The sequence below is a fragment of the Crinia signifera genome, chromosome 8 (genome assembly GCF_055691185.1).
Source record: "Crinia signifera chromosome 8, ASM5569118v1, whole genome shotgun sequence".
Classification (NCBI taxonomy): Eukaryota; Metazoa; Chordata; class Amphibia; order Anura; family Myobatrachidae; genus Crinia; species Crinia signifera.
In genome coordinates this window covers 93,202,643-93,222,890 of record NC_139224.1, presented here as the reverse complement: position 1 = coordinate 93,222,890, position 20,248 = coordinate 93,202,643, and positions in this window count along the sequence as shown.

Genomic DNA, 20,248 nt, shown 5'->3' with positions numbered 1-20,248 from the left:
GACAAAGCCATTCCAGGAGGCCTGTTCATGCACATAAAAGTCCATATGCATGCGCAGTCCCAAAACCATGGAGATGAGGTCGCATTCACAGGAATACAAGTTAATCAAAATCACCCCCTAAATGTAATATTATGTGAGAAGCCAGCAGTGCATGGGGTTGTCTGTATTTTTAAAACAGCTATCATTTACTAGGCAAACCCAGGTACTACTGCCTACTAAATGATTGCCCTTTAAATAGCAGATGTGTTGCAATCCAAACTGCAGTCTGACTGAAAAAAGCAGTTTAACATTAAAAGTTATATCTGAAAACCCCAATTACCGTTGGACTTGGCTCTACTTAAACTAGGAAAAGAATGAGACAATGGGGGTTATTCTAGTTCACTCTTTCTGACAAAATCCTTCTTAGATGGACAAAACCATGTGCACTGCAGGTGGGGCAGATGTTACTTGTGCAGAGAGAACTAGATTTGGTTGGGCTTTTACTTCAAAGTGAGATCTATATTGCAGTGTAAAAATAAAGCAGTCAGTATTTTCCCTGCACAGAAACAAAATAACTAACCCAAATCGAACTCTCTCTGCACATGTTACATCTGCCCATCTGCAGTGCACATGCTTTTGTCCATCAAAGAAGGATTTTGTCAGAAAGAGTGAACTAGAATAAGGCCCAATGCCTCTGGACACCAGTCCTGAAGGAGTTGCACTGCCCCTTTGCTATATGTCCTTTATGGCAGTGCCCATGGTGTAATGGTTAGCATTACTGCCTCACAGCACTGAGGTCATGGGTTCAATTCCCACCATGGCCCTAACTGTGCGGAGTTTGTATATTCTCCACGTACTTGCGTGGGTTTCCTCCGGGTACTCCGTTTTCCTCCCACAATCCAAAAATATACTGGTAGGCTAATTGTCTTCCAACAAAGTTAACCCTAGAATGTCTTTGTGAGTGAGAACATGTGGTAGGGAATATAGATTGTAAGCTCCACTTCGACAGGGACTAATGTGAATGTTCAAATATTCTCTGTAAAGCGCTGCGGAATATGTGTGTGCTATATAAGAATCTGTTAATAAAAATAATAAATGTGCTGCAGAGTAGAAATAATCAAGGAGTCAAGGGAGCATGCACTGCAGCTCTTCATCTCCCTGTTTGGGTGCTGCTGGGTGGTAGAATTGAATGTGAAGTGTGAAATTGGTCTTCAGGAGGCAGACAGCAATCTGTACCAGAACTCCTACAAGCTTGGTCCCAAGTAATTAATGCCCCTCAGTGTGTATCTGCTATGTGTCTGGGTGCTCTTGGGACAGGATTTGGTAGTGTGCAGAGGGGGGAAGCACCAGTAGCGGCCCCAGCAACAATTCCAAAATTCTAATTTGGGAGCCACAACAACTGCCAATGAGTCATCCCCACTTCTTTGGATGCCACTGGGGGCACCATCAACTGATGGAGCCTCCAGGTTCCTCATATGAATGTATGACCCTGTGTATAGGGGTTTGCATAACAAAACATTGTATAGCTGAATGAAAGTGCAGCAGTGTGTCGGGGAGGCTGAGTCTTATAAACTGCCATACTTTCCAGCCACAAGGCCTAGTAACATAGTAACATTGTAATTAAGGTGAAAAAAGATGTTAGTCCATCGAGTTCAACCTATCTAACTTGTAACTTCTGACTTGAGTATGTCATATCTATAGGATTCCCTTAGTGGCCACAAATGCATCCAGGTTTGTTTTAATTTCAATAACAGTAGTTGCTGTAATCACCCCCACTGGCAATGAGTTCCATAATTTTACTAATTGTGAAGAATCCTCTTCTTAATTAATTATTTATTTTCCTCAAGCCTCAGTACATGCCAGTTTGTCCTAAGTATAGGCCTGTTAGTAAACAAATCATCTCCCAGTTCCATATGATTCCCAATCCTGTATATGAACCAGTGGCGTAACTAAAACTTTTGCGCCCCCCCGCCGGGACAATTTCACCGCCCCCCCCCCCCCCCCCGGGACAATTTTGCAGCTGCCCCCCCCCGTTAAAGGACCCCCCCGGGAGCTGGCAGGGGGGTCCGTGCGGCGCGGAGGTACCTGTATTAAAGGAGAGCCTGGAGGTCCCTGCGCCGCCTAGTATGATGCTGCCGGGGTCCCTGCGCCTGCGGCGCTGAGTATGATGCTGCCGGGGTCCCTGCAGTGAAGTGGAAATAACGCGCTATCTCCAGATAGCGCGTTATTTCCACTTCACTGCAGGGACCCCGGCAGCATCATACTCAGCGCCGCAGGCGCAGGGACCTCCAGGCTCTCCCTTAAACAGGTACCTCCGCGCCGCACAGACCCCCCTGCCAGCTCCCGCTGCACCCACATGCAGTGGGGAGCTGGCGGAGATCCACCAGCGCCCGCAGCCCCCCGGCGCCTCCCCGCCACCGCGGGGGCTGCGGCCTAATTGTTACGCCACTGATATGAACATACTAATCATATCACCTCTCAACCTCCATTTCTCCAGTGAAAACATATTCAGCGTGGTTAACCTATATTTGTATTCTAGTGATTCAAGACCTTTAACTAGCTAAGTCACCCTTCTCTGTACCTGTTCCAATTCATTTATGTCCTTTTTAAGGTGTGGTGCCCAGAACTGAACACAGTATTCCAAGTGTAGTCTCACCAATGCCTTGTAAAGAGGCACTATCACATTGGCATCCCTTGAATCCATACCCCTTTTAATGCATGCCATTGTCCAGTTTGTTTTTGCTTCTGCACTTGAGCACTATTACCAAATGTTTCATCTATGAAGACCCCCAAGTCCTTCTCTACAGCAGAATTCCCTATAATAACTCAATTTAGCCTATAAGTAGCTTGTTAATTTTTGTTCCCATAATGAATTACATTACATTTTTCAATGTTGAACTGCATTTTCCACCTTTCTGCCCACCTTTCCAGTGTAATTAATTCACTTTGTAGTGTTTCCACATCCTCTCCTGAGTTCATTTCCTCATTCAATTTCATGTCATGCGCAAATATTGCAATTTTACTCACTATGTAACTTTCAATATCATTAATAAATATATTAAACAAGGTGGGTCCAAATATTAAACCTTGCGGGACTACACTTTGGACCTTATCCCAGCTGGAATGTATGCCATTTAACACCACTCTCTGTCCCCAATTATGCAACCAGTTTTTAATCCAATTACAAATATTACCCCCTAACCCTAAATTACCTAGTTTAATTAATAACCTTTTATGAGGCACGGTAAGTCCATCCCCCTACTGACTTCCTCATAGAAGCTAACTAAATTAGTCTGACATGATCTATTTTTGACAAACCCACGTTGAGCCTTAATTATCACTTTCTATCTCTTATTATTCCTTCTAATATTTTCCCCACAATGGATGTAAGGCTGACCGGTCTATAATTTTCAGGGTTAGTTTTGCTACCTTTCTTCCATAGTGGTACTACGTTAGCTATGTGCCAGTCCCTTGGTACTGTCCCTGAGTTTATTGATTCCCCGAAAGATATAATGGTAGTGCTATGACAAAACTCAATTCTTTTAGTATCCTAGGGTGTAATTCGTCCGGGCCAGGAGATTAGTTACTATTTAGGTTCTGAAATCTATTTTTGACTATTTCCTCAGTCAAATATACAGTTTGGGAGCCAATAAGAGCCGAGCATTTAATCTGTGGGAGATCTTCTGAAGATTCTTCCCTTGTAAATTCCCCAAATTCATTGAATACTGTAATTCCGCTTTCTTTTTTCCTTCTATTACCAGGATACCCTGCTTATTTTGTAGTGGGACAATATTTTCCTACCTTAACTGTTTCCCGTTTATATAACTGTAGAATATTTTGGGATTAGATTTGCTACCTGCTGTTTTTTTATGTTCAGTTTCTAATTTACCCATCTTCATTGTTTTTTTACATTTCTTATTACATTCCTTATATGCGGCAAATGATTTGGGTGCCCATCTTGTTTAAACGCTTTGAATGCTCTCCTTTTTTAGCTTTTTTAAATTTGACGTTGCTGTTAAGCCACATAGGTTTCCTTTTGACATTTGTTCTTTTATTTACCCTAGGAATAAATTTATTAGTGCCCTCCACCACTATTTTTTTTTAAGTTTGCCACCTTTCAGTAGTATCCATACCTCTAAATAATTCCTTCCAGTTTTTATACTTTAAGGACTCCTCGAACTTACCAAAGTTTGCTTTTCTGTAATTTTAGGACCTAGTTGCTCCAATATAATTATCTCTGTTAAAATCTACATAAAATGTAATCATATTGTGATCACTGTTCCCAAATGTCTCCCTTATGGTTATGTTAGTAAGAATGTCCCCGTTGTTCCTGATCAAGATATCCAGGATATTGGGGTTTATTCTAGTTCATTCTTTCTGTCAAAATCCTTCTTAGATGGACAAAACCATGTGCACTGCAGGGGGGCAGATGTAACATGTGCAGAGAGAATTAGATTTGGGTGAGTTATTTTGTTTCTTTGCAGGGAAAATACTGACTGCATGATTTTACACTTCAATATAGATCTCACTTTGAAGAAAAACCCCACCCAAATCTAATTAGATCTGCACAAGTTACATCTGCCCCACCCGCAGTGCACATGGTTTTGTCCATCTAAGAAGGATTTTGTCAGAAATTGTTATTTCTGGTTGGACTTTAAATAGATTGATACAAATAGTGGTCATTTAGGGCATCCAATAAAACATTTCCTTAGCGGTTCCAGTTGACCTATCCTTCCAATTTATTTCTGGGTAGTTAAAGTCACCCATAACAATAATGTCACCTAAGCTGGCCACTTTTCCCACCTGTAGCAAGAGGTCTTTTTCCTCCTCCTTATTTATGTTAGGTGGTTTATAATATGTTTATAATATGTTCCTACTATAAGTTTTATAGCCCTGCGAATAGCCCCTTTAATATTACCTGTGATTTAGGCAGGTGTCCTAAGGCGAGCTCAAGGAGGACAGAAACCTCTTGTGGAGAAAAAGGGCAAAAAGGCGATTTATTTATTCCACCAAGAAGATCATTTCATGGAATTGATCATCAAAGGTAACAATTTTATGTGTTGATGAAGTAATAATGATCAGTGTTGTAACCCGCTATATATTTAAGTTACAATATTAATCAACAAAAAGTTATAACTGTGGTGCAAGAGGTCAAGAAGCAAGGAGTTTTGGTTCATTGCAAAAGAGGTTGTTCTATATGAATGGTAAAAAAAAATATATGGATTTACAGTACAGTATGGGCTTTATTCTGATCTGAGCTCAGTACAAATTTGTTCGGAAAATGGGCAAAACCGTGTGCACTGCAGGTGGAGCAGATGTAACCTGTGCAGAGAGTTAAATTTGGGTGGGGTGTGCTGAAACTGAAATCTAAGATGCAGTGTAAAAATAATCCAGCCAGTATTTACACTGCACAGAAACAATGTAACTCACATGAATCTAACTCTCTATACATGTTATACCTGCTCCACCTGAAGTGCCCATTTTCCAAACAAATTTGTACTGAGCTCAGATCAGAATAATGCCTTATGTGAGGATGTAACAGAAAGTGATTCTCTGTTCAAGGGAGAACAAAGAAAAGAGAAAGAAGAACTTTATTTTGGGGCACTCTTATGTTCCAGAAAGACTACTAGTACTATGACTCCGTTATTAACCCCTTCCTGACAGAGCCAGTTTTTGCGTTCCTGACAGAGCCCTTTTTTTCAAATCTGACATGTCTCACTTAAGTGGGGATAACTTTTTTTTGCTTTTACTTATCCCAGTGATTTTGAGATTGTTTTTTCGTGACACATTGTACTTCAAATTAGTGGTAAATTTGGGTCGATACAGTCTGTGTTTTTTTGTGAAAAATACCAAAATGTCGTAAAAAAAATGGAAAATTTAGCAATTTTCAAAATGTTAAATTTTCTGCTTGTGAGACAAATAATCATACCACTCAAAATAGTTAATAACTAACATAGACCATATGTCTACTTTATGTTTCCATCATTATTTCAACTTCCTTTTAATTTTTTTGGACACTAGGAGGCTTACAATATGAATAGCAAATTCTCAAATTTTCAAGAAAATTTCAAACACTGATTTTTTTAGGGACCAGTTCAGTTCTGATGTGACTTTGAGGGACTTGTATGTGAGACACCCCCATAAATGATACCATTTCAAAAACTGCACCCCTCACAGTATTCAAAACAGCATTTTGGAAGTTTGTTAACCCTTTAGGTGTTTCACAGGAATTAAAACAAAGTGTAGGTGAAATTTCAAAATTTCATTTTTTTTGCAGATTTGCAATTTTAATACATTTTTCTAAGGAACACAGTACATTTTACTAGAGAAATGTGACTAAAAATTGATTCCCCCAATTCTTTTGTTTTCATAAATATCCTATATGTGGCCCTAGTGTGCACGTTGACCAAACCACAGGCTTCATAATAGAAGGAGCACCTACTTGATTTTGGAGCCTCCTTTTTATGAGATTATTTTTTAGGCACCATGTAGGTTTCTAGGCACCATAAGATGCTAAAAGTTAGGAACCCCCCCACAAGTGACCCCATTTTGCAAACTACACCCCTCAGGGAATTCATCTAGGGGTATAGTGTACATTTCAAACCCCCAGGGGTTTCACCAATTGTGGTACAACTGGGCAGTGAAAATGAAAAATTATTTTTTTTACACAAAAATGCAGTTCTGGCTCCAAATTTGTCATTTTCAGAAGGTATGAAGGAGACAAAGCACCCCAAAATCTGTGCCCCAATTTCTCCCGAGTACGGCAATGCCTCACATGTGACCAAAAAATACCATTTGGGTGCATGGCAGGACTCAGAAGGGAAGGAGTGATTTTTGGATTTTGCAGCTCAGATTCTGGTGGAATTTTGGTGGGTGCTATGTCGCATTAGCAAGACCCCCCAAGCACCAATACAGTGGAACCCCCCCACAAGTGACCCCATTTTGCAAACTACACCCCTCAGGGAATTCATCTAGGGGTATAGTGTACATTTCAAACCCCCAGGGATTTCACCAATTTTGATACAAGTGGGCAGTGAAAATGAAAAATTACATTTTTTTACACAAAAATGCAGTTCTGGCTCAAAATTTTTCATTTTCAGAAGGTATGAAGGAGAAAAAGCACCCCAAAATCTGTGCCCCAATTTCTCCCGAGTACGGCAATGCCTCACATGTAACCAAAAAATACCAGTTGGGTGCATGGCAGGACTCAGAAGGGAAGGAGTGATTTTTGGATTTTGCAGCACAAATTTTGGTGGAATGAATGGTGGGTGCTATGTTGCACCAATACAGTGGAAACCCCCCACAAGTCACCCCATTTTGCAAAGTACACCCCTCAGGGAATTCATCTAGGGGTATAGTGTACATTTCAAACCCCCAGGGGTTTCACCAATTTTGATACAAGTGGGCAGTGAAAATGAAAAATTACATTTTTTTACACAAAAATGCAGTTCTGGCTCAAAATTTTTCATTTTCAGAAGGTATGAAGGAGAAAAAGCACCCCAAAATATGTGCCCCAATTTCTCCCGAGTACGGCAATGCCTCACATGTGACCAAAAAATACCAGTTGGGTGCATGGCAGGACTCAGAAGGGAAGGAGTGATTTTTGGATTTTGCAGCTCAGATTCTGGTGGAATTTTGGTGGGTGCTATGTCGCATTAGCAAGACCCCCCAAGCACCAATACAGTGGAACCCCCCCACAAGTGACCCCATTTTGCAAACTACACCCCTCAGGGAATTCATCTAGGGGTATAGTGTACATTTCAAACCCCCAGGGGTTTCACCAATTTTGATACAAGTGGGCAGTGAAAATGAAAAATTACATTTTTTACACAAAAATGCAGTTCTGGCTCAAAATTTTTCATTTTCAGAAGGTATGAAGGAGAAAAAGCACCCCAAAATCTGTGCCCCAATTTCTCCCGAGTACGGCAATGCCTCACATGTGACCAAAAAATACCATTTGGGTGCATGGCAGGACTCAGAAGGGAAGGAGTGATTTTTGGATTTTGCAGCTCAGATTCTGGTGGAATTTTGGTGGGTGCTATGTCGCATTAGCAAGACCCCCCAAGCACCAATACAGTGGAACCCCCCCACAAGTGACCCCATTTTGCAAACTACACCCCTCAGGGAATTCATCTAGGGGTATAGTGTACATTTCAATCCCCCAGGGGTTTCACCAATTTTGATACAACTGGGCAGTGAAAATGAAAAATTACATTTTTTTACACAAAAATGCAGTTCTGGCTCAAAATTTTTCATTTTCAGAAGGTATGAAGGAGAAAAAGCACCCCAAAATCTGTGCCCCAATTTCTCCCGAGTACGGCAATGCCTCACATGTGACCAAAAAATACCAGTTGGGTGCATGGCAGGACTCAGAAGGGAAGGAGTGATTTTTGGATTTTGCAGCACAGATTTTGGTGGAATGAATGGTGGGTGCTATGTTGCACCAATACAGTGGAACCCCCCCACAAGTCACCCCATTTTGCAAAGTACACCCCTCAGGGAATTCATCTAGGGGTATAGTGTACATTTCAAACCCCCAGGGGTTTCACCAATTTTGATACAAGTGGGCAGTGAAAATGAAAAATTACATTTTTTTACACAAAAATGCAGTTCTGGCTCAAAATTTTTCATTTTCAGAAGGTATGAAGGAGAAAAAGCACCCCAAAATATGTGCCCCAATTTCTCCCGAGTACGGCAATGCCTCACATTTGACCAAAAAATACCAGTTGGGTGCATGGCAGGACTCAGAAGGGAAGGAGTGATTTTTGGATTTTGCAGCTCAGATTCTGGTGGAATTTTGGTGGGTGCTATGTCGCATTAGCAAGACCCCCCAAGCACCAATACAGTGGAACCTCCCCACAAGTGACCCCATTTTGCAAACTACACCCCTCAGGGAATTCATCTAGGGGTATAGTGTACATTTCAAACCCCCAGGGGTTTCACCAATTTTGATACAAGTGGGCAGTGAAAATGAAAAATTACATTTTTTACACAAAAATGCAGTTCTGGCTCAAAATTTTTCATTTTCAGAAGGTATGAAGGAGAAAAAGCACCCCAAAATCTGTGCCCCAATTTCTCCCGAGTACGGCAATGCCTCACATGTGACCAAAAAATACCATTTGGGTGCATGGCAGGACTCAGAAGGGAAGGAGTGATTTTTGGATTTTGCAGCTCAGATTCTGGTGGAATTTTGGTGGGTGCTATGTCGCATTAGCAAGACCCCCCAAGCACCAATACAGTGGAACCCCCCCACAAGTGACCCCATTTTGCAAACTACACCCCTCAGGGAATTCATCTAGGGGTATAGTGTACATTTCAAACCCCCAGGGGTTTCACCAATTTTGATACAACTGGGCAGTGAAAATGAAAAATTACATTTTTTTACACAAAAATGCAGTTCTGGCTCAAAATTTTTCATTTTCAGAAGGTATGAAGGAGAAAAAGCACCCCAAAATCTGTGCCCCAATTTCTCCCGAGTACGGCAATGCCTCAAATGTGACCAAAAAATACCAGTTGGGTGCATGGCAGGACTCAGAAGGGAAGGAGTGATTTTTGGATTTTGCAGCACAGATTTTGGTGGAATGAATGGTGGGTGCTATGTTGCACCAATACAGTGGAACCCCCCCCACAAGTCACCCCATTTTGCAAAGTACACCCCTCAGGGAATTCATCTAGGGGTATAGTGTACATTTCAAACCCCCAGGGGTTTCACCAATTTTGATACAAGTGGGCAGTGAAAATGAAAAATTACATTTTTTTACACAAAAATGCAGTTCTGGCTCAAAATTTTTCATTTTCAGAAGGAATGAAGGAGACAAAGCACCCCAAAATCTGTGCCCCAATTTCTCCAGAGTACGGCAATGCCTCATGTGTGACCAAAAAGTGGCAGGACTCAGAAGGGAAGGAGTGATATTTGGATTTTGCAGCACAAATTCTGGTGGAATGATGGTGGGTGCTATGTCGCATTAGCAAGACCCCCAAAGCACCAATACAGTGGAACCTCCCCACAAGTGACCACATTTTGCAAACCACACCCCTCAGGGAATTCATCTAGGGGTATAGTGTACATTTCAAACCCCCAGGGGTTTCACCAATTTTGATACAAGTGGGCAGTGAAAATGAAAAATTACATTTTTTTACACAAAAATGCAGTTCTGGCTCAAAATTTTTCATTTTCAGAAGGAATGAAGGAGACAAAGCACCCCAAAATCTGTGCCCCAATTTCTCCCGAGTACGGCAATGCCTCATGTGTGACCAAAAAGTGGCAGGACTCAGAAGGGAAGGAGTGATATTTGGATTTTGCAGCACAAATTCTGGTGGAATGATGGTGGGTGCTATGTCGCATTAGCAAGACCCCCAAAGCACCAATACAGTGGAACCCCCCCACAAGTGACCCCATTTTGCAAACTACACCCCTCAGGGAATTCATCTAGGGGTATAGTGTACATTTCAAACCCCCAGGGGTTTCACCAATTTTGATACAAGTGGGCAGTGAAAATGAAAAATTACATTTTTTTACACAAAAATGCAGTTCTGGCTCAAAATTTTTCATTTTCAGAAGGTATGAAGGAGAAAAAGCACCCCAAAATCTGTGCCCCAATTTCTCCCGAGTACGGCAATGCCTCACATGTGACCAAAAAATACCAGTTGGGTGCATGGCAGGACTCAGAAGGGAAGGAGTGATTTTTGGATTTTGCAGCTCAGATTCTGGTGGAATGAATGGTGGGTGCTATGTGGCATTAGCAAGACCCCCGAAGCACGGTGAAATTATGAACCTAATAATCCATAGATGTGTGGTATATTTTAAAACACTCCTTTATACATAGGCCGGGTTTGTCGGGGCAAGTGTCACACTGGAAAATAGTTTGCTTTCTTATTCCCTTTTTATAGCAAACTTTGCACCTTTTTTGTGTCCTGCCCTTTTTTCCAGTGGAGGGGATTTCATCAGGAAAATGCTGCCCTGGTACAATACGGGGGCCAGTACTAGAAGTACTGGGGCCCTCTGCCTGCTGGTTCCCAAATATTAGGCCCTTTATGACTTCCTCTTGAAAGTGCATAAATGTCCCCCTCTGGCCGGTAGAACGGAATAGCACGTAAGCATTATACAGTGCCATCTGGATGATATACACGGCCAGCTTCTTGTACCAGATTTTTGTTTTCCGCAGGGCACTGTACGGCTTCAGTATCTGATCTGAAAGATCCACTCCGCCCATGTACCTATTGTAATCCAGGATACAATTAGGTTTTGAGGTGTGGGTACTGGTACCTCGTACAGGGACGGAGGTGGTACTGTCTCCGTGAATTGTTGTCAGTATAAGGACATCCCTCTTGTCCTTATATTTGACCAACAACATATTTTCGGTGCATATTCCCCTGCTTTCACCCCTTCTCATTACTTGGACAATGTGCGTTTTGGGAGGCCTCTTTGGTTCTTGCGCACAGTACCGCAAGCTGCTGTACCTCTTGAACCAAGGGCCTTAAACAGGGGGATGCTGGTGTAAAAGTTATCCACATATAGGTGATAACCTTTATCCAGGAAGGGGTGCACTAAATCCCAGACAATTTTTCCACTAACACCTACGAGGGAGGGGGGGCATTCTGGCGGTTCAATTCTTGAATCCTTCCCTTCATATACCCTAAACCTGTGAGTGTACCCTGAGGTGCTTTCACACAGCTTATACATTTTTATGCCATACCTTGCCCTCTTACTGGGAAGGTACTGGCGGAATTTAACCCTTCCTTTAAAATGTATAAGGGACTCGTCTATGCAAATGAATTTATCTGGGATGTACATGTCTTCAAATTTGGCACTGAAATGATCAATGACCGGCCTGACTTTGAATAGCCGGTCAAAGGTGGGATCATCTCTGGGTGGGCACTGTGCATTATCGTTGTAATGCAAAAATTTAAGGATCGTCTCAAATCGAGCCCGGGGCATGGCCATACGGTAAAATGGGGTGCTGTACAGAACATCTGTACTCCAATATTGCCTAATTTCTGGCTTTTTTACTATGCCCATATGAAACACCAGACCCCAAAACGTCATCATCTTTACTGCATCTACAGGGGTCCACCTAGCAAATGATGACGTGGGGTTTTGAGCAATAAACTGCTGGGCATATAAATTAGTTTGGTCCACCATTAAATTTATAAAATCATCAGAGAAAAATAATTTGAAAAAGTCAATTTCTCTGAGACCTGTGGAATCAAATTGGATTCCTGGCATGGCCAAAAACTCAGGAACCTGGGGCTCAAAATTGTCTGGTGGTGGGGTCCATACGAGATCAATTATTGGGGGGGGGGGTCTCAGCTGCTCTACGGGGGCATCTTTGAGGGGGTCCCTCATCACCAGAGGAGGAAGAGGAGCTTAAGGCGAATCCTTCAAATTCCCCGCTTGCATCACTGGCTGTGTCAGAGTCAGAAGCAAGCATGGCATATGCCTCCTCCGCTGAATAAATTCTTCTGGATGACTGGGATGACATTTGGGATGACATTTGGGATGCCATTTTTATTTTTGTGTTACTGGTAGTGAAATGTTTCAACACGTGTATAGTGTAGGGGGGGGTACAAACTTTATTTCAACCCGGGGGGTATGTAGTGTGTAGTGTGTATGTAGTGCAGAAAAAAAAAATACTTTATACAAAAAAAAAAATTTAAGGGGTTAAAAAAAAAAAAATTGAAGGGGTTAAAAAAAAAATTGAAGGGGTTAAAAAAAAAATTTGAAGGGGTTAAAAAAAAAAAAAAAAAGGTCCTGCGCCAAAAATTGAGCACAGATGTTGGTCAGTAACGTCCGTCACTGAACAGCGCTCAAAGGCAACAGGAATTTGATCAAAAAAAAAAAAAAATAGATCAACCCTGTGCCGAAAAAGATGATCAGTGATGTACGTCACTGATCAGCGCACAGCGGCCACAGGACACCCACAAAATCACAGTGTGTGTAAAAAAAAAATTTAAAAAAGACCCCACAGCACACACAAAAAAAAAAAAAGGTGATCAGTGATGCGACACTGATTACCAGTGAGGGGCAGCAGGTGCACAACCTTTGGTGCAACTGACAGTGCAACTGGCAGGTATATATAAAAAAAAAAAACCTCTGCACCCCCAAAAAGTTGCTGATCACCTCAGATATAGTGATCAGCACAAAAGGCGGGGGCAGCAGACACAAAATTTAGCACTCTCTATCACTCTCTGTCACTATCTCTCTCTATCTCTCTATCTCTCACTATCTAACACTCTATGACACTGCAGCAGCAGCAGTGACAGGTATATATATATATATATATAAAAAAAAACCTGCGCCCCCAAAAAGTTGCTGATCAGTTAATTTATACTGATCAGCACAAAAGGGGGGGCAGCAGTCAGTTACATAAAAAATATATAGCACAATCTGTCACTATCTCTATCTCTCTCTCTCTATCTCTCTCTATCTCTCTCTATCTCTCTATCTATAACTATCACACTGCAGCAGCACAAAATATAGCACTCTCTGTCACTAGGCCTCTATCTCTCTCTCTCTATCTCTCTCTATCTCTCTCTATCTCTCTCTATCTCTCTCTATCTCTCTCTATCTCTCTCTCTATAACTATATCACACTGCAGCAGCACAAAATATAGCACTCTCTGACACTATCTCTCTCTATCTCTCTCTATCTAACTAACGCTATTACACTGCAGCAGCACAAGTTCACAACACAGGAAGTCACAAGTAACAGGATCCAGGAAGCATCCAGCACACTACAAGCAGTGATGAAGCAGGCAAGATATTTGCAAGGATCAGGTAAGTATTTTGCAAGGTTCTGGTCAGTATATCGCGGCAGCTAGGCACGGTGACCGCACTGCACGCAATTCCAGACCGGAATGGCGTCTGCAGTGCAGTCACCGTTAGTTTAAACCCCCCTCCATGGCTGTGATTGGTCCGTCGGTCCGACGGACCAATCACGGCCTTTGGGGGCGGGCGGGGTGAGGTGGGGTGACACCAGTGTCACCCTTACACCCCGCGGTGATTGGTGCTGTACTTTACAGCACCAATCACCTCCGATCGCGTGTCACCGGCGAACGTTATTCGCCGGTGACACAGAAAACGCTGTAATTGGCTGTTCACACTGAACAGCCAATCACAGCGATCGCCGACGGGGGGGCGGCATCGCAGCCCCCCCTGGGCATGCACGGACATGTCTGCTGTCAGGGACAGCAGACATGTTGAAACTGTCACCGCGTCTATAGACGCGGTGACAGTTAAATGCCATGACGTACATTTACGCCATGTGTCGGGAAGTACTTCCCGACCATGACGTAAATGTACGTCAAGTGTCGGGAAGGGGTTAAGACATAACTTTTATATATTATTTATTAAAATAAAATGTCTTCCATAATTTATGTTAATAACCCACACCGCAAAATATTACTATGTATTCCTAACTGTCACGGCAACAAATAGAAATATTTGTTCTCATTTGAACAGAGAATCACTTTCTGTTACATAAAACAAACTCTGGGGTGCACCAGTGACTGTCACAAATAAACATCTTGGATGTAAATCAATGATGTGTGTGACTAACTGGAGATTCGGACTCTACTAGACAGTTGTTCCTGGAAAATTGGATCAATAAAAATTATTTAAAAACGGTGTTCAGTTAGATTGGTGCAGCCTTACCTTTCCCCCTTCTCTCATCCCCAATATAATTGTACAGGTATGTGAGGATGTCAGAGCCAGGTACCAGTACCAGGGGGTTTCCTAGCATATGTTTCCTCCAAGCGCTATTGCTCGCTTCACGCTGCATATCTGTGTAATACATATCTTGGTACCTGTGTAGTATGTGATGAACTACAGTATAAAACTTTACTTTACTATGTGAGTCTATTGTATTTTAGATTTTATGGACTTCAGTCTCAGATTAGAAAACCAAGATTTGTTAGTTTTCTTTACTTTATCTGACAATGACATTGATACCAATAAGAAAAGATAGGCCACTCAATATTTCTGATGAGTTGATTTGTTGTTACAGCCTTCACACTTGGACTTCCAAACAGGTGACAAGAATAATGAGTAGAAAATCAATCTAAAAGACAATGAAAATGTCAGAGCATCACAGTTCCCCACTATATTCCAGTAAGAGTTGTAGCACATTTCAGTACTCTTGTAACAAAGTCTGAGTTGAAAGTAGAACGTGTCATTCACTGTGTCAATTCATTGCATGTGAAGTTTGATATAATCAGGTTATTTCCGTTGGCTGGTAGGAGTGAAATGATTAAACTGCAATATTATAAATAGTGCTTCTGTATTTAATTTGAAAGATAGGTGAGTTGAACACAAGTTGTCATGTGTAACAATGTAATAAAAAAATACATACCAGTAAATCAAATGTTTTTAACATGTTTCTGCATTTTTTCAATCCTGGGAATCGTGATTGAAAAATGCTCAATCCCGGAATTCATGGGATCTCGGATTTGGCCTACTGCCTTCCCCCCAAACCGTCTAACCTGCACATTTAATTTACTTACATGGGGGTGCGCAGTCTAATCCCTAAATCCCGGGTTTCAAATCCCAGGGATTTATGGCCAAATACAGGATCCCGCTGATCCTGATTCTGGGATTAACCCTAATTCTGATTTATTGTAGTGGAGTATTCTATTATCTGCTAATTTGTTCCCAAGGACAACTGGTTTTTAGATCATCAAATTAAACCTTTATTTTACATTTAAAAAAGCAACAACAGTTCTTTATATGAGCTGAACAGAGTTTAGTAACACTGCAAATGAATTGCCATTACTTTGTATATTTTGTGTGGTATGCTAAATAATAATGAATTTAGAGACATATTTATTATTACATTTTGGAGTATCCCATTTAGGTATTATATTTATTATTACTTATTTATTCACCTTTTCTTACATTGCACACACATATTCCGCAGCGCATTACAGAGAATTTTTGAACATTCACATCAGTCCCTGACCCAGTGGAACTTACAGTCTATATTCCCGGTACTTGTGTATTTTGGCGGCGCCCATCGCATCGCATACCATAACGCATGCGATGGTATGCGATGCGACGCGATTTCGTTGGTTAGTGTACGATGGCATACAATTTTCAAATTGTATGCCATTGTACATGGCATACAATTCCATACGATGCGATGCGATTAAACATTGTATAAGTACCCTAATGGGTGCTTATTCAATGTTAAGCACCCTAATGGGTGCTTACAATGTGAAATGCACCCCCACGCCACCCCCCCACTATAAACGTGAACCTGAAGCGTGGCGTGGAGTTGAGAATAGATTAGTGTGGCGAGCGTAGCGAGCCACCGAGCCTGAAGCGTGGCGAGCGCAGCGAAGGGACGCGTTTACCTTTGAAGGTATCCGCGTCCCCTCGCGGGACTCGCTGCGCTCGCCACGCTTCAGGCTCGGTGGCTCGCTGTGCTCGCCACACTAATCTATTCTTAACTCCACACCAACGTGGATAGTGGGGGTATGAAAAGGTCGTAGGACGCGTACCGCCGCCCCTCGCGGGCTCGCTGCGCTCCTCACGCTTCGGGTTCACGTTTATAGTGGGGGGGTGGCGTGGGGGTGCATTTAACATTGTAAGCTTAATTTTTGTTATGAGCACAATAACCTACAAGTATATTTTTGGAATGTGGGAGGAGACCGGAGTACCCAGAGGAAACCCACACAAGTACAGGGAGAATATACATACTCCGCCATGAGCCATAGCAGGAATCGAACCCATGACATAAGCGCTGTGAGGCAGTAATGCTAACTATTACGCCATCCATACTGCCCAATTATATGATGGTCATACAAGTGAGGCCATGGTGATAGACTCAACTAGCCAACTCTTATCCTCCTACAGAATGGGGTGTGCTCGCACGAGATGCTCACATGCCCCGTACTGTCGGAGGCTGTAGCAGCCCTCTGCCTGTCTCCCCAATCCTTAACAAGGAGTGTTGTTGGGGAACTGCACTAAATAATCAGGGAGTATTTTACATTATTGGAATATGTTTAGGGGACATAACTGATTATAATTATTGATTATTCTGAATTTACCATCACCTAACAGCTTTGACCCGTTGGGTCCTGAGTTGTATATGTGATGCTCAGTGGTGCACCCCTGAGTTACAACACGTTATATCAAAGAAAAAGGAAGAAAAATAAACTTGGGTGGGGTGCACTCTAGGTCCCCTATCTAAAGTTATTAAGATGTATTTATTTATTCTTTACTTATATTTTTATGATTTTTTCTGTTTGTGCATAAATTAAATTATTTTCAAAAAATGTGAAAAATTACATAAGTAACAATATTGCTGTGTAAATAATTTTTTTTTTTTTTTTAAGATTCCTGCGAGTTTATAGAATAGATTTAATCAGATAATGGTATAATTAATATACCCCATTTGTTTGTCAGTTATTGACAATATGCCAAAGAAATGATGACTATCATATAACCCCATCAAATGTACACCATTGATGTTGTGGGTGTGTCACTTAATTGTAATAGTGATAAGGGTCTAATCATCGGTCAAAAGAAATTTCATGAACAAACAAACAAAGTATATACATCAATTTTATATACATATGTACAATAGCCCACCTCTATCTCAAATCTCCCTGTGTCTCCCCAATCCTGCCCACTCTGCATCAGCCTGCCCCCAATCCCTGCCCATTTCCCTGAAGCGGAGATAGGCAGGGAAGCCTTCCGTCCCCGGCACCTTGCTGATGGGGACGCGTGAGCGAATAAACCACTTGCGCGTCCCTGTCAACAAGTCCACCATTCTCCAGCCTACACCAACACATGAGATCTGTTGATCTGACAAGCTGTCTGACAGCGGCTCCATCTGTATCTCAGAATGATAGCTTTTCACAAACTTACAGTACTTCTCCTCAGGACTTTAAAAATAAAAAAAACTTTCACTGAAAATTTGCTTAATTCCATTACTAAAAAAAATCATATATTTGCGTTACTAATAAATCACACCTGTGTACAATTATATGGCTGTCTAAAAAAAAATAACATTTTATAACATCTTGCCTCAGATTTTTAATACTGATTTTCAAGGCCTACACCCCTGATCTCTTGTAAGACTTTACAAACATTCTGAAAATATGCACCATTTGCCAGCTACAGGTACAAACTGTTTTTCTTTATGTATGTGATCAACAAATGTAATTAAACACTGTTTATTATACTGACACAATTAATTATTGAAACATTACAGAATAAGAACTGGCTGAGCTCTCACAGGACTTTTAGACCACATTTGCTGTTAAGCCAGCTGTCAGGGTACAAGAATAAATGAGTCCTGAAAGCTATGTACTGCTAATTGCCATTCTTTATTTTTGAAGTTGTCTAGTCCTGTTCTAATGTCAGCATTTGCTAGGTAAAGCTAGTTTCAGCAGCAAATACACAGTTATTCCTAAAGTAGAGATGTGCATTAGGGCGGAGTGAAAAAACTGAAATTGAGAAATTCAAAATCGGCTAGTGTGGAAAAGTTGTGACTTGACTTGAATAAGAAACGTGCAAAAGCATTTTGATCTGAGTCAACATCTTCTGTTCTGGCAAGAGGCCTGAAGTTTCACTTTTTAGGTGAAAATGACGAAACCTATGAAGATGATCCAATCTAGTTATAATTATGTCAGGATGTCTTAGAGTGGTTCATTAATATACTTTAGCATAGTAAAAAACAGTACGAGCTTGTCCTAGTGCAAAGTGACTGACTGGCGGGAGAAAAAATCCCTAATAATTGACCCATTTTCATGATCACAATTGTGAATATTGTGTGTTTTCTCCTGAACATGTTTATAATAGAAGAAGCACAAATACTCTAAATGGAATTTCATTGACACTGTGTGAAATATAACACTGCATAATAGCCCTTAATCAGACCTGATCCCAGTACAAATTTGTTCTCAAAATGGGCAAAACAAATGCTGCATTGCAGGTGGGGCAGATGTAACGTCCTGAGAGAGTTAAATTTGGGTGGGGTGTGTTGAAACTGAAATCTAAATTGCAGTGTAAAAATAATGCAGCAGGTATTTACCCTGCACAGAAACAAAATAACTCAACACAAATCTAAAGGTGGCCATACATCTACAGATCGATTGTCAGATCTGGCTGGTTGGAACAAATACCTGGTAATATCTGAATGACAGTTTTTGGCAGTTTTCCAGCATTTCAAAGCAAAGTTCTCTCATCCATTACCAGTATTTTGTTCCAAACAGACAGATCGGACAATAAATCTGTAGATGTATGGCCACATTAACTCCCTCTGCACATGTTACATCTGCCCCACCTGCAGCTGCATTACGGCATATAATTATGCCAAAGATAAGCCAATATATTAACAGTTAAATACATTAAAGTGCATTATGCTGTAATAAGTATTGCTGATCAATCCTCGCCTAGCAGGGCCGTCTTTTTGTATGGGCTTAATGGGCACTTGCCCAGGGGCCCCAGGCGCATAAGGGCTCTATGCTGAGGATCCCCTTTTTCCAGGGATACCAGAATTTTGAAAATTGGCCCTGGGGAACTGCAGATATCCAACTTCAAAGCAGCAGTCCACATCCGACCTGTTAAATACAATTTCCAGTCATATTTCTCAGGTTCCCTCTGACACTAGCGGCTTGTCTCTATCATGCCCAGAACCAGAGATATCAGCCTTCAAGCAGCCGGTCCCTGCTCCAGCTCCAAACGTCTGGTGTAGTTTTATATTTTTGTCAATGGATTGCTCTGGCTCCTGATCTCTGATACCCAAGTTCCCAGCACCTCCTGAAAGTTGGGACTCTAGGTTTTTATACTAGGCTAAGAAATCTATTTCCAGATAATGGCGATATCTGCAGTCAAACAAGCTGCCCTTCCACCGGAAAATGACGAATATTAAGCCTACTCCATTATCCAACCGTCCCCTGTGTATAAAACACCCCCTACCTCCCTGGAAGTCATTTACAAGGGACCCTTCATACAGCTCAGTGCCCCCTTCCACACGTTAGTGTTCACCCTCCCACCACCTGTGCAGTAAAGGAGTAATTAGCAGAAGTTACTGCTCCAGGTCCTACATGTTGAATGGAAGATAGAGCACCCCCTGCCACCCGTGGGACATCAAAGCTGCTGCTGATACCACCCCCCACCCCTAGGGGCCCCAGTGCATTGCTTTGCCCAGGTGCCCACACTGCTGTTAAGACGGCCCTGCTGCCTAGAAATGAACACAGTGATTGGCATATATGTACTGCTGGACACCACTCATAGAATGATTAACCTGTTATTTTTTGAATCA